A 12,543-nucleotide genomic window follows, 5' to 3' on the forward strand; every position below is an offset into this window, starting at 1 on the left:
ATCTTTGCAGCTTTTGTACAGGTGGTTTTTAGTTGCTGCACTGCATTGTGAAAGAGCGCATCTGACCATGAAGTCACACATGAATTGCCAAGTGATGCACTGTCTGTTACTTAAACAGTTTGGTTTGGCTTTTGCTTATTGCTCTTGGACAGATGGGTGGGATGTGCTGAAGACGCCAAGCATTCACCTGTTGCTAGTCTTAGCACATGGAGCCTTTTGCTGGTTGTTAAGCATTTGTTTTGGCTGTGAGCCTTAGAAAGTCCATACATCATAATATGGAGCTAAGCTGTCGTGTTGCTGTGGATCATTGTTTTGCCAGAGACTTAATACGTAAAAAGGGGGGGGGAGGGGGCTGCTTTTTTCACACCTCACTTGGTATCAGTATTTCTGCTGCACCTGAGGTGTTTCTGTATCTCCAACTGTTGTGTGACACATGGGACGCCACTTGATTCAGGTTATCAGTGCTAGCAGTCGGAGAAGAGAGACGTGGTTCTCTGACTCTTAATTGAAATTCAGCCTTTCGATCAGCTTAGTTAGCAAAAATAGGCCTGAAGGTGCATGCAGATCTTCCACCCCTCTGTCTGGAGTGCGGTTTTACAAAATTCAGAGTCAGGTTCCTTGGCAACTGAATAAGCTCTTTATATGAAGGCTTAAAAGTTTCTTCGAAAACCAGATTCACTAGAAATGAGTATTCTTTGTACATATTTTTCCAAAAACCAACTGGGTGTTTGGTTGGGAACTTTAATTAGAGGAGAATACATAAGCATGCTCTCATCCTTTGAGGTAAAAGAAAGGGCTGCTATACTTTTAGAAATCCAAGGTTGGACTAAAAGGAAGAAAAAAGTTGCTTAGGATGCTGCAGAGAGAAATACATGATTTGTGCCAGGGATTATATAATGGTATTGTGTGCAGTGAGAAATCCCAGGGGCACTGTTACTCTGGATGTTACCCTGCAGATGCCCAATCTCATCTGATCTTGGAAGCTAAGCAGGGTCAGGCCTGGTTAGTACTTGGATGGGAGACCGCCTGGGAATACTGGGTGCTGTAGGCTTATACCATAGTCTTTCGAGACTGAAGGTTGCCAACCATTATTTACAAATATGCCAGTATAGCATGAGGCAGACAGCATGCACTCCTAGAAGGCAGCAGCTCCACTAGTCCAAATCTGATCCCCTGAGAGAGACCTTGAATCCACAAGATACTTCTAGTTCTCACTCTCTCTTTCTCTGCTTCACTCCCTTCCATAACTATTGTTTCTCTCGTCACATACCCCTTCTGTTAGCCCCTCCCCTTTTCTAGAGCAGGGGTGTCCAAACGTTTTGGTGCTGGAACCGCATTGTGTATCTGACACAGTGTTAAGGGCTGGAAAATAAATAAGTAATAAATTGATGGAGGACCAGTGTGCTGAGAGTTTGAGTACAATAAGTGGGTGGGGGTGGAAGGAGGAGTAGAAGGCAAAATTGAATTGCACAGGAAAAGGGGAGAATGGATTTTGAAAAAGCATCAAGCAACCTATGGTGCAAATCTCAAACATTTTTGTTTTACCTAACATTATATTTTAGGTCTCTGAGCATCGGTATATATCTTATTCAGCCACTAGAGGTGCTGAATGTAATGCAATGTAATGGAATAATTTCTTTCCATTCCATTACATTACATTACGTTCAGCACCTCTAGTGGTGCCAGAAGTGCATTTTTTGAGTTATTTTTAGCCCTGAGAGGCTGGGGAACCACGGGGGCCAGATAAAATCCTCCCAAGGGCTGGATTTGGCCCCTGCGCCAGAGTTTGGACACCCCTGATCTAGAGGGAGGATCACTTCCAAACTCTGATTGTTAACTCATTCAAATGCAAGGAAGAGTCTGTTAACCACCTCTCATTCATTAACTCCCTGCAACCAAACGTTACTGTCTATTAACCTATCAGAGGAATAGTTAGTCATATATGGTAACATTACAAAGAGGTCTCCAAGGTCTACTAAAAGATGTTTGAAAATGACAGCGAGGCTAATGAACTTTGATCAAGAGTGTCTTCAAATATTGTGGGTTCAGTTTCCTGAAGAAAGGGGGCAGAGCAACATCTGTGTGTGACATGACAGATGAGGTAACGTTGTTGTCTACAACTAATGTAGATCCACAGCATCTTTTTTTTCTAATTGAGCTTGGAAAAGACAGAAAATTCGAGAAAGGCAAGTAGAATAGGCAGCAAGTGAAACAGATGGAAGGTGATAAACCGAAGCTTGCTTCATGTACAGGTTAAATAACACGATGACTAGGTACTTGGCAAAACAAGGCTAAACTTGAACAGTGGCAAAACAGCAGCAAATCTTCTGTCAAGTATGTGTGCTGTATTGAGGAAAACTACTGCAGATTTCAGTATACTCTGAACCTAAAGGGGGGAAAGGCCAGAATCTCATGCAAGTGGACTTGCATCCCAAACTAAATCTCCATGTAACACTGCAGCAGTGCCGGTGTGGGCTACACAGCATCGCGGGGAATTTTTGGCTGTTGGAGATCTCCTCGGGATAAGGGGGCATTTGTCCCCTGGCCCTGGGGGTAAGTCCCAGCAGCTACAACAGGTCAACTCTATATTGCTGGTCCACGTCTGTTTTGGTCCATGCAGGTGGATCAGTCCCAGGAAAAGGGTCAGGATTTGGCATGTGCCATCACCCAACTTCTTCTAGGCCCAATCTGCCCAATTCCTGCCCCCCGCTCCCCCCGCCCCCGCTGGGCTTACCTGCTCTGGCAGGCCTCTGCCAACATCTGTGGAAAGACTCTGGCTTGTACTGCTGCAAAGCACTTTATGGAGCTTTTGCAGTAGCCATTGCCAGCAGGGTATGCAGGAGATGTGTGAAAGTAGTGATGCTCTTTCATGATTGTGACCTTAAACCATACGAAGTTGCAAGTCTTCTAATAACAATGACAAGAAGTCTTAAAAAAAACCCTGGAAGAGGAATTGGATTTTGTCTCCCCCAGATTTCAGAAGATATACTTTTCAGCTTATCTGAAAAACCAATAAAAGCCAGAGACTTGATTTTTTTTTTGTGCCTTAAATTTAGATTCATACAATGCTTCTTGTGAACACAATAACTAACAAGTAAATTTTTAACATGCCTCTGTCTTGGAAATCAAAGCAGTGTGTTTGCTATACCCTGCTCAAAGCAGTCTTGAAATGCATTTTGGACTGAGTTCCTACAGAAATCTGGAAATACATTTTCTTGTCTTTTTGGGTCTTGTGCCCTCTATCTGGCAAGCCCATCATTCTTGCTTGGTTAAAACTGTCACATCCCCAAGTCACATTAATCATTTTGCAGATCTCCTTCTGTTCCAGTAACTATATAGGCCGCCGAAAGACAGAGAGCCAAATTCTTGTAGGAAGTTTTCAGTTTCTTCTGATTTTTACTGCAAGGTTGTGATTCGGTTTTAAAGGTCCAGTTTTGACTGATCTTTACTCCTTCCCTTGAGAGCGGCCAAGATGAGCTATGAATGAGGACTTCTCTTGTTCACATATTGTCTCTGTCTTGAATTCTTGCTAGGTTGTGACTTCAGGCAAGCCACCCCAGCAGCAATGTGGGGTAACAGTGCTTGCTCTGAAGGTTGCTGTGAAGTGCTCTGCATGCTCAGAAAGTGCTATATACCAATGCTAATTATTATGATTAATTATAAAAGCAGCCTCATTTGTTAGAAGGGAGGGCTAGAAATCAAGATTTGGGCATCAAAGGGACAAATAAAAAAGGATATTAAGAACTCTCATTAACTGTATTATGGCTTTACAAGAAGTTTCATTATTTTAGGGGACTTGCCTCAACGTTTGTTTTAAAAATTGCATGTGTGAAAAGTTTTTACATTTTCAGAAGTGCTGTTTATTCTGACAGTGTTCTTCTCTTGGCTTATGTGACCTACAGTCACAGCATCTTCAGAGATATCTACTTGTTTATGGAAAGCACTGAACACTGTTTGTACTTGAATTGTGGCTTAATGTGCAGATCCACTGACCTTTTATTCCAGAGTTCCAATCAAGACTGTCACTTAGTGCTGTGTGACCATAAATCATTACTTCCCCCACTAGTCAATCACCAGCCGGTTGTGTTCCTTAGTATGCTGAGATGTTGTTGCCTTGTTAAATTTGAATTAGCATTGTCTGGTGGATTGAGCAAATTGCTGGATGCTCTTTTGAATGTGTCCTGCTCAGTCGTATCTTTACACTGTATTTTGACCTTTGTCTAATTTTTCCACAAATGTTTGATTGGTTAAAGTGGTGGTGGGTGAACTGCTGAGGGTCGGCTTCAGAGGTAACCTAAGGATGGAAACAGATTCAAACTGAACAACAGACTTCAGAGCCTTTTTCAGTGCAGAGTGCAGGCTTTATGCCCTCGTACTTGTCAAACTGGTTATCCATGCTCTGATAATCTCCAGAAAGTCTAAACTGTTAAACTAGTTGAAAACTGGCCTAGTTTTGGGTTCATTTGTTTTCTGTTTGAATACTGATAGTGTGTTCAAAATCTTTGGATTAGAAATAAGAGCAATAAACACACTTATGTTAATTGTTGACACAGTTCACTGACATTTAGAGTGTGTCTGAATGTAGTTTGAATGTATTCAATATTTTAGTATATTACACATTTTCCACTTCATTAAAAACCTTGCATCTACTGTCGGTTGCAAGACTCTGAAGATATCAAACCTTTCAACATATTACTTTGATTAAAAAAAGGAAATTAAAGAGCTTCTGCTCTTTTGATTTGGAACAAAGTTCAAATTTTTATATTTAGCTTAGAATTTAAATGTGCTTTTTAAATGATAAAGAAAATAGTATCCGTATTTTCTTGAGGCAGATGGCACAGAAAAGATACTTTGTTACAACCCAAAGGCAAGGAGGGCTTTCATCCCTTCTGGTTTCTTCCTCCAGGCCCTTGCTTTCTGCTTGCTTTGAAAGTGCCCCAGTTTTGTTGGACTGAGATTATTGCTACGAGGAGGGGCAAAAAAGAGTGTTTATGCATTGTTATGAATCATGTCCCTTTCAATCAGAGCTTCTATGTGGAAAGAAAAGAAGGAAAATGTACAGGTTCTGATTGGGTTAATTTTACGAGTAAAACATGATAAGAATGCTGTAGGATGAGACCCAGGTTTCTGCTAGTTCAGCATTCTCTTGGAAGTCTACATACTGTTGCTCCCCTGCAATAGTTCCCCGAGGCGTACTGTCTCTGAACCTGGAGATAGCGTACAGCCATCATTACTAGTAGTCATTGACAGACACTCTCCATGGGTTTGTTGAATCCCCCGGTGGTTCTCTAACGCCAGGATCCACTTTTTAGAATGTCGGTCTGTCAGGACCAACTGGAAGTGATGCCATTAACCTGGAAGTGATGTCATGGCTGGAAGCGACACCTTTAATTTAGGCTTCAAAACTAAGCTGTGGTCAGGCAAAGGTCCCATTAAACAGCATGGTCATGCTGTTTTTTTTGCATAGTCCGGTTTTTAGACATTCCAGCTCAGCAGTCAAAGCAGAACACAAATTTTGATCCTTCTTCAACCACACAGCCCTCTTTCCTCTCCAGTATCTCACCTATTCAGGGCAAAGCACCATGCCTCTCTCCGCCCTGCACAGCAGCTCTGTATTTTCAGCTCTGTATTTTCAATAGGGGCTGACCTAGGTGCTGTATGACCACCTGAAATTGGTTCATAATCCACCTAGTGGGTCCTGACCCACAGTTTGAGAAATGCTAGAATCCCCTTTTAAAGGCATCTAAGTTAGGGACTAAGACCTCATCTTGAGGCAGTGAATACCAACAGGCTAAGTATGAGCTGTGAGAAGCACCTCCTTTTGCCCATCCTTCCTGCCAGTCAGCTTCATTGGATGACCCCTGGTTCCAGTATTGTGAAGGAGAGAGAAAAACTGATCTTTCTCTCCTGCCCCATCCATAATGTATACGTCTCAATTATGTGTCTCTTCAGTCACTTTCCGCCCCTAATCTCAGGGGTTCCAAATGTTGTAGCATTTCCTTGCAAGGAAGGTGCTCCAGCATTCTGATCATTTCGGTTGCTTTCTTCTGTACCTTTCCCAGCTTTTCAGAATGTATTTTAACAATGTGGTCTTTTTCGGTATGTATTTTAATGATGCGGTGACCAGAACTATGCACAGTCTTCCAAACAGGTCTGCACCATAGATGTATAGAAGTTTGGCTGAGAAGACAAGCATTGTTTCAGCATTTTACTTTGAATTATTTTAATTCGGAAATTAGGAACTGTTTCAGTGGTGAAACTCTGTAGAACCCCGCATAGATGACCCTTAAGACTTATGCATTCTCAGCATGTGTTTGGTTTGATTTATAATACATGGAGAATTCTACACTTAACCCATTTTCTTCCTTGTTCTGGCATGTTTTAGCAAAAGGAGATTTTAGTGCCTTGAGCCTTTTAACTTTGAATGTTTCAATAACACAGTCCGTTTTGGAGTCATTACTCCTTTCCAAAGGGGATGATAGAATGCAAGACTTTCAGAGAATAGATAGGTAGGATGAAGCTTTCAAATGATAGAAAGCCGCACATGAGGTATCTTTTGCTAGGCTGCATCAATTCGGGTTGCTGAAATGACTGAACACAGAACTCTATGCACATATAAAACTAGTGCATCCTAAAGATTTTCTGAGAACAATGGTTCCCAACCTTCTGCCCCTTTAAGGCAGGGTTGGGAATCTTCTGAGGACCCATGGGCAATGGTGCCCAACACTACTGGGTTCTCCCTGCTGCAGACAGGGAGGTCGGAAACCCTGTTAAAAACCCATTTCTTACCACACAGTCGTCATTGTTGGGGAGAACCCTGAAGTGACAGGTGCTGCCGCCTACAGGTCTCCACTCTTCACCAACCCCCTTAAGGGGGAAGGATTTTTAAAATGTGTGATGGAGGGTCATGACCATGCCCTGTAGGGAACAGCTGACTTAGAACCTTGCTCCTGAAATGCTAGTTCTGTATGTGCAGGGAATTCTTCTGCATGGAGAAGCACTCGTACATTTAGTTGCCCACCTGATGCAGTACAATTCAGCAACAGGTACCTTAGACAGAAGCCTTGATTTTCTTAGAAAAGTTATTGGGTGAACATACTGGAGGTGCCTGCTATTGTTCCATATATTTGGTTCAATTTGCTTGATGGAGCTGCTCATTTCAGCTTTGCTGTACTGTCCTGGCCTGTTGTAACAAAAGGAGATTTTAGTGGCCAGACCTGATTGCCTTTCTTTTTTTCTTTTCTTTCTGCATTCAGTGGGATCATATCTTTCCAGGTCTTCTAGTGAATGAAATATCCCATAAAAATTAAATGACTATTAAAGTGTGTTTAAAAGTCCTCTGCCCTTTACTTTTAAAGTGGCTTAATGTTTTATGAGGCAGTTCTTTAAAGAGTTTTATAGGGTAACTCTCTTAATATAAATTTGAGTTTTATGGGGGCATTTCTACCTGTAAAACCCTGCAGGCAGGTGCTGTCCGCTCTTCAAAGCATAAATCAAAACAAAAAGAGCAAGGTGGGGACCATTCAGGGCAGAATGGCCTATCAGTGACTCTTTGACAAGATTAATTTAACAGCAGATTGTTGTAGGTGAACAGAAGTACAGATGATGATGTTTCAGATTCATGGTGATTGGCTCTAATCACTTTGGAGAGTGTGTAACAAGAGATGGATTTCTTCTCAACTGCACTGCAACCAACTCTGTGGTATTCATTACTGGTCATGTTTGGAGATCAGGACTGGACTTGATGCGCCATTTGTGTGGCATGATAGTTCTCATCTCTGTAGATTGAGTAGCATTACAGGTGTTATGTTTAGGCAGAGTAGATAACAGTGAAATGAATTGTAGTACCTGAGTACTTTAACTCAGTGGTTCTCAAACTTTTAGCCCCACTTTTTAGAATGAGAATCTATTGGTCTTTGAGACCCACCAGAAGTGATATCATGACTGGAAGTGACATCATCAAGTAGGAAAATTTTTAACAATCCTAGGCTGTAATCCTACCCACACTTACCCAGAAGTAAGTCCCATTTACTGCTATTGTTAAAACATATAAATAATAGCCTGTTAAAAGTACAGATCTGTAACATTTCCCCAAATGCAGTCACATATCATGTAGTATCAAGTCTGATATATTAAAAATAAAATATTGAAATGAATGGGGACGCACCTGAAATTGGCTTGTGACCTACCTAGTGGGTCCCAACCCACAGTTTGAGAAACACTGCTTTAACTTAAATAGTGTCATGATTTCCCAATTAAACCAGGAGTTTGGTACCAGCTGTTGTATTGCGAAGGCTGGAAAACTAAGGATAACTGATGCTTGGCCTAAAAAGATGTTTGCTTTTTTTTTCTTCAGAAGAGTAATTGTGTTATTGGAAATTTGTGCTTGCTCAGATAGGTGCAATCACTGTGATCCAGCATCAAAAACAGAAAGTTGCTTGGAACAACTTTCCATTTGGGTTACAGATGCTGTTGTCAGGATAGGTATCTGTTCCCCAATAGTCATTGAACTAGCTGAACGTGCTTTTAATATGCATGAGAATACATATTCTCATATGATGCAAGCAGTTAGGGTTAGGTAGTCCGGGTCAGAATACATAGCTCTACCTAGCAACCAGGGATGGGAAAATCCAGCGCTGCTTGACTCGAGTCACTGAGTCTCCCCCCCCCCCGCAACTTGACTTGAAAAAGAGTCCCAACAGGGGCACTTTCTGAGTCTGAATGTGGGAACATTCAATGAGGATTCCCATTTCCCACCAGCCACTGTGGAAAGTGTGATCACTATGAACTACCTTCTCTGTCTCTCTTCCCTTCCCACCCAGTTGTTAGGCAAGAACCCCCTTGGGCTCCTCCTCTTGCTCTCCCTCAGCCCCCCCAAAAATGACAATGCCCATCCTTTGTCCAATGATCATTCCTTCCTTCCTTCCTATCAGAGATGGGAAAAGAGAGCCCAGTCCCACCTCTCCCTTCTGCTCACATTAACCCTTTCCTGCCTCCTGGCTAGAACCTCCTTGCTGCTTGCCCGGTTGGAATGCTTACCCACGAGGATTTTCACATGGCAAAAACAGTAAGCAAACCCCCCAAACACAGGCAGACATGAGTCAGCATGTGTGGGGACGAGTGCTAAGTCAGGGGCCCCTGACTTGAGTCTTTTTCAGAGTCTTCCATGCGCATGACCCACAAGTCACTAGGTCACCCAAAATCACGCATTTTCGAGTCTGAGTCACTGACTCGAGTTTCCAACCCTGATAGCAACTATTCCAACATAGTTCCTGCTGCACAAATGCTTTTGGATGGAAGCTTGAGAGGGACCTTACTGAAGAATATCTTTGGTGGTGATAGCTGCTTACTGCTGTCTATGAACCACCTGTGCTTTGTTGTGTCCAAGTGCAACAGGAGTGAAATCTGTCAAGCAGGAAGTACAGGTCCAACCTTGTTATACACAGATTTTTTATACACGGGTTTAACTCAGCATGAATGACCACTGCAAATGAGAAGGAATGTGCTGATCCCTGGAGAAGAGGAAAAATGCATCCCTTTAAAATCACAGTTTTAAAAATTGGTTTTTTTACTGTTGTAGATCATTCCATTCTTCAGCTGAGCTAGGCAAAGGCAGGGGGTCCTTTGCATTTCTAATTGCTGACTGCCTCTCTACAATAGTAAGAAAAGCTGTTTTTAAACCACAATTGTAAAGGGACGTACTTTTTATTTTTTTAAAACTGCTTTTATTTAATACATTTTATGGTATCAGCAGGGAGTCCCAGAATCAAACCCCTGCGGAGGTTGAGACAAGACCTTATTCCATTAGGAGCAGTGGAGGGGCAAGAAACCTGAAGTGGGTCTATTTTTTCACTGTTTTTTTATCCACTGATTTTTTTTTATCCGCTAGGGGTTTTGGAATGGAACCCTAGCGGATAACAAGGGACAAACTGCACTAACAATGAGCCTGTGAAAATTCCTGCTTAAAAGTTGTCCAGCCACTTTACTGTAGTATTTAATTAGTCAAAGCAGTCCTAGTTTCTATGCTGTTGATACAACAAGGTGGTGGCTATCCTGGGATAACCATCAGGAGGTATTAACTTTTAAGATCAGAATTCAGCTAGCAAGCTAAATAGCATAAAGGCTGCTAGTACTTACCTGTTTAAACTGATGTATTAGTAAACTATTCCTGTATCGCTGACATACGTCTACTCCAGGGAAGGAAAAAAAAAACTAATTCTGTGGTCTCTAATTAAATATTAAGGGTGCATATGATAAATATTTAATTGGTCAGGTATATTATGAGTGATGAAGAAATGCCGTTCTTTCACAACTGTCTCTGTCTAGCTTGTCTGAACAGAGTTTCGCTGTACCAGGATCTAGTTAGCAGACTACAAATATTAAAATAATGCTTAGCTTGCAGTTCCACCATGTCTTGAAAAAAGTTTTGTTTTTGTTTTAAATAAGACCTGGGTATCTGGAACCCTGTGATCTATTTGGAACTCTGCATTTAGTCTTAATAATTTATAGACTGGGGAGGGGGGGGTGGAGAGTTTGAAAAATCTTAAATAATTGTTCACAGCTAGGGCACAAAGATAAGGCCTGTTTGAAAAGGCCTGTTAAACCATTCCCCTTGCTCAATGATTTTCTGTTGTGATTTCAGAGTCTTATTAGAGATTCAGGACCCAATCCTATCCAATATTCCAGCATTGATGCAGCTGTTGTACAGGATTGAAAGAGACCACTGACACCAAGCTAAGTTTAAGGCTTTTATTGGGAGGAATGGAACCTGAACCAAACAAATCAAAATGACCGTGTTCCAAAAGACCTGAAGCAGGCAGGCTTGAGGCAGGCACGAGGCAGCAGGACTTGAGACAAGCCAGGCAAAGGCTGGGTGGTTGTTCCCTTCTCTGGTTCTCAGAGGCTCTCCCAGGGGCTCCTTTCAGCAGCTCTCCCTCAGAGCTCAGGTTTCAGCTCCGCTCTGCAGCTTGGTCTCTCCCAGCTTGCTCCTTTGCTTCTCTTCCTGGAGGTGTCTGCAGCTTGCTCTTCCAGCTCCTTCTCTGCAGACGCTCCCCAAAGCTCCTCACAGCAGCTCTGTGGCTTGGTCTCTCGTCCTGCAGAGCCCGGTCTTGAAGCTCCTCTCAGCAGCTCTTCGCTGGTGGTCTCTGAGCTCCCTGTGCTGCTGCAGCCCCTTTTATAGCCTCAGTGGCTCTGCACACAGCAGCCCTCTACCTTTCTTTTGATGGTACTGCAGCCTTTTTGCACACGGCACTTAAGTCTCCTGCTAAGCCCCTCCCAGTCCTCCTTCTGACTCTCCAATGCAGTTTTCCATTTGGTCCTCCAACTCTCAAGGGCCTGTTACAAGGTACTCAGCAAGTGAGCCTATTGGCTCAGACAAAACTTTGTAACTATTGGCTCAGACAAACTCAGACAGGCTGTCTATTGGCTCATGAAAGGCACAGCTACGATCCTACCAGGCCAAGTTACAGCAGTCAGCTGAGCCCACGTTCTGCACATATCACAGCTGTGCCAATGGCTTTTGTGCTGCAGTCTTTGGTGGAGGGGGACAGTCATGGAGGCCTCCTCAAGATAAGGCCTTCCCTTTCCTTGGGGCTGCACTGTGGTCGCATTGGCGCTGGAAAGTTGAATAGGATTGGGCCCTCATTGTCTTACAGCCCAATCCTATGCATGTTTACTCAGTAATAAATCCCATTAGAGTCAATGAGCTTATTTCCAGGTAAGTGTGCATAGGATTGCCCCCTTAGAACCACTCCCAAGAGCTTAGAGCAGCTTGCATAGGCAGTCCTCATAGATACAGCCAGACATGCATCCTTTCTGCAATGGACATGTCCTGGGCAGTAGCGTAGCTAAGGAGATGCAGGGGGTAGCAGTTGCACCGGGCATCAAGCTTTAGGGGGGCAACAAGCTGAGCTTGACACTAATGACCAAAATTGTGAAAATCTTGGTGTGTATGAATAATACCATCATGTTATATATCATTGGAAAGGTTATTTAATGCAGAATGCTATGAAATAAACTGCATTGGAATATATTTATTCTATCAAAAGTTATGGCTATTTAACCAGAAAATAAAAACACAATTGTCTTATGGAACAAAAAGTGGATTTGCTTAACTCCAAACTGACCTATGAGACTGTTTGTTATGACAGCCAATGAGATGTTATTATGATACAGAATGGAATTAATAACTTTTTATTTATTTACTTAATTAAATTTGATTTTATCATGCAGGAGTACAAAATCTTCTTTGACCCCTGGTAGCAGATAGATGTCTTAGCTACACCACTGACTGGGGGGAGGCAGCAGATCAAGTGGGTGGTGAGCTGCTGGGGGGGGAGGTGGTTTCCTCCCAATTTTCACTTTTTAAAAAGCCCGGGCATGATGTCACTTCCAGTTCTGACCTCACTTCCGGGGCAACATTTTGAGCTTGGCACTGGGCAACACAATCATTGGCTATACCACTGGTCCTGGGCCTTCACACCATTACCTAGGTTTATTGCATGTTTATACATAGAGGGCTTACAAGTGCAGCTAGTTCAGACC

The 12,543-nt window shown here is 42.7% G+C and overlaps 1 pseudogene; it reads left to right on the forward strand.

The window, feature by feature from the left end:
• The first annotated feature begins 934 nt into the window (after nt 1-934).
• Nucleotides 935-1,051, forward strand: LOC136637566 (5S ribosomal RNA; annotated as a pseudogene).
• Nucleotides 1,052-12,543: the final 11,492 nt, after the last annotated feature.

This window comes from Tiliqua scincoides, chromosome 1 (assembly GCF_035046505.1).
Source record: "Tiliqua scincoides isolate rTilSci1 chromosome 1, rTilSci1.hap2, whole genome shotgun sequence".
In the NCBI taxonomy this organism is placed as follows: Eukaryota; Metazoa; Chordata; class Lepidosauria; order Squamata; family Scincidae; genus Tiliqua; species Tiliqua scincoides.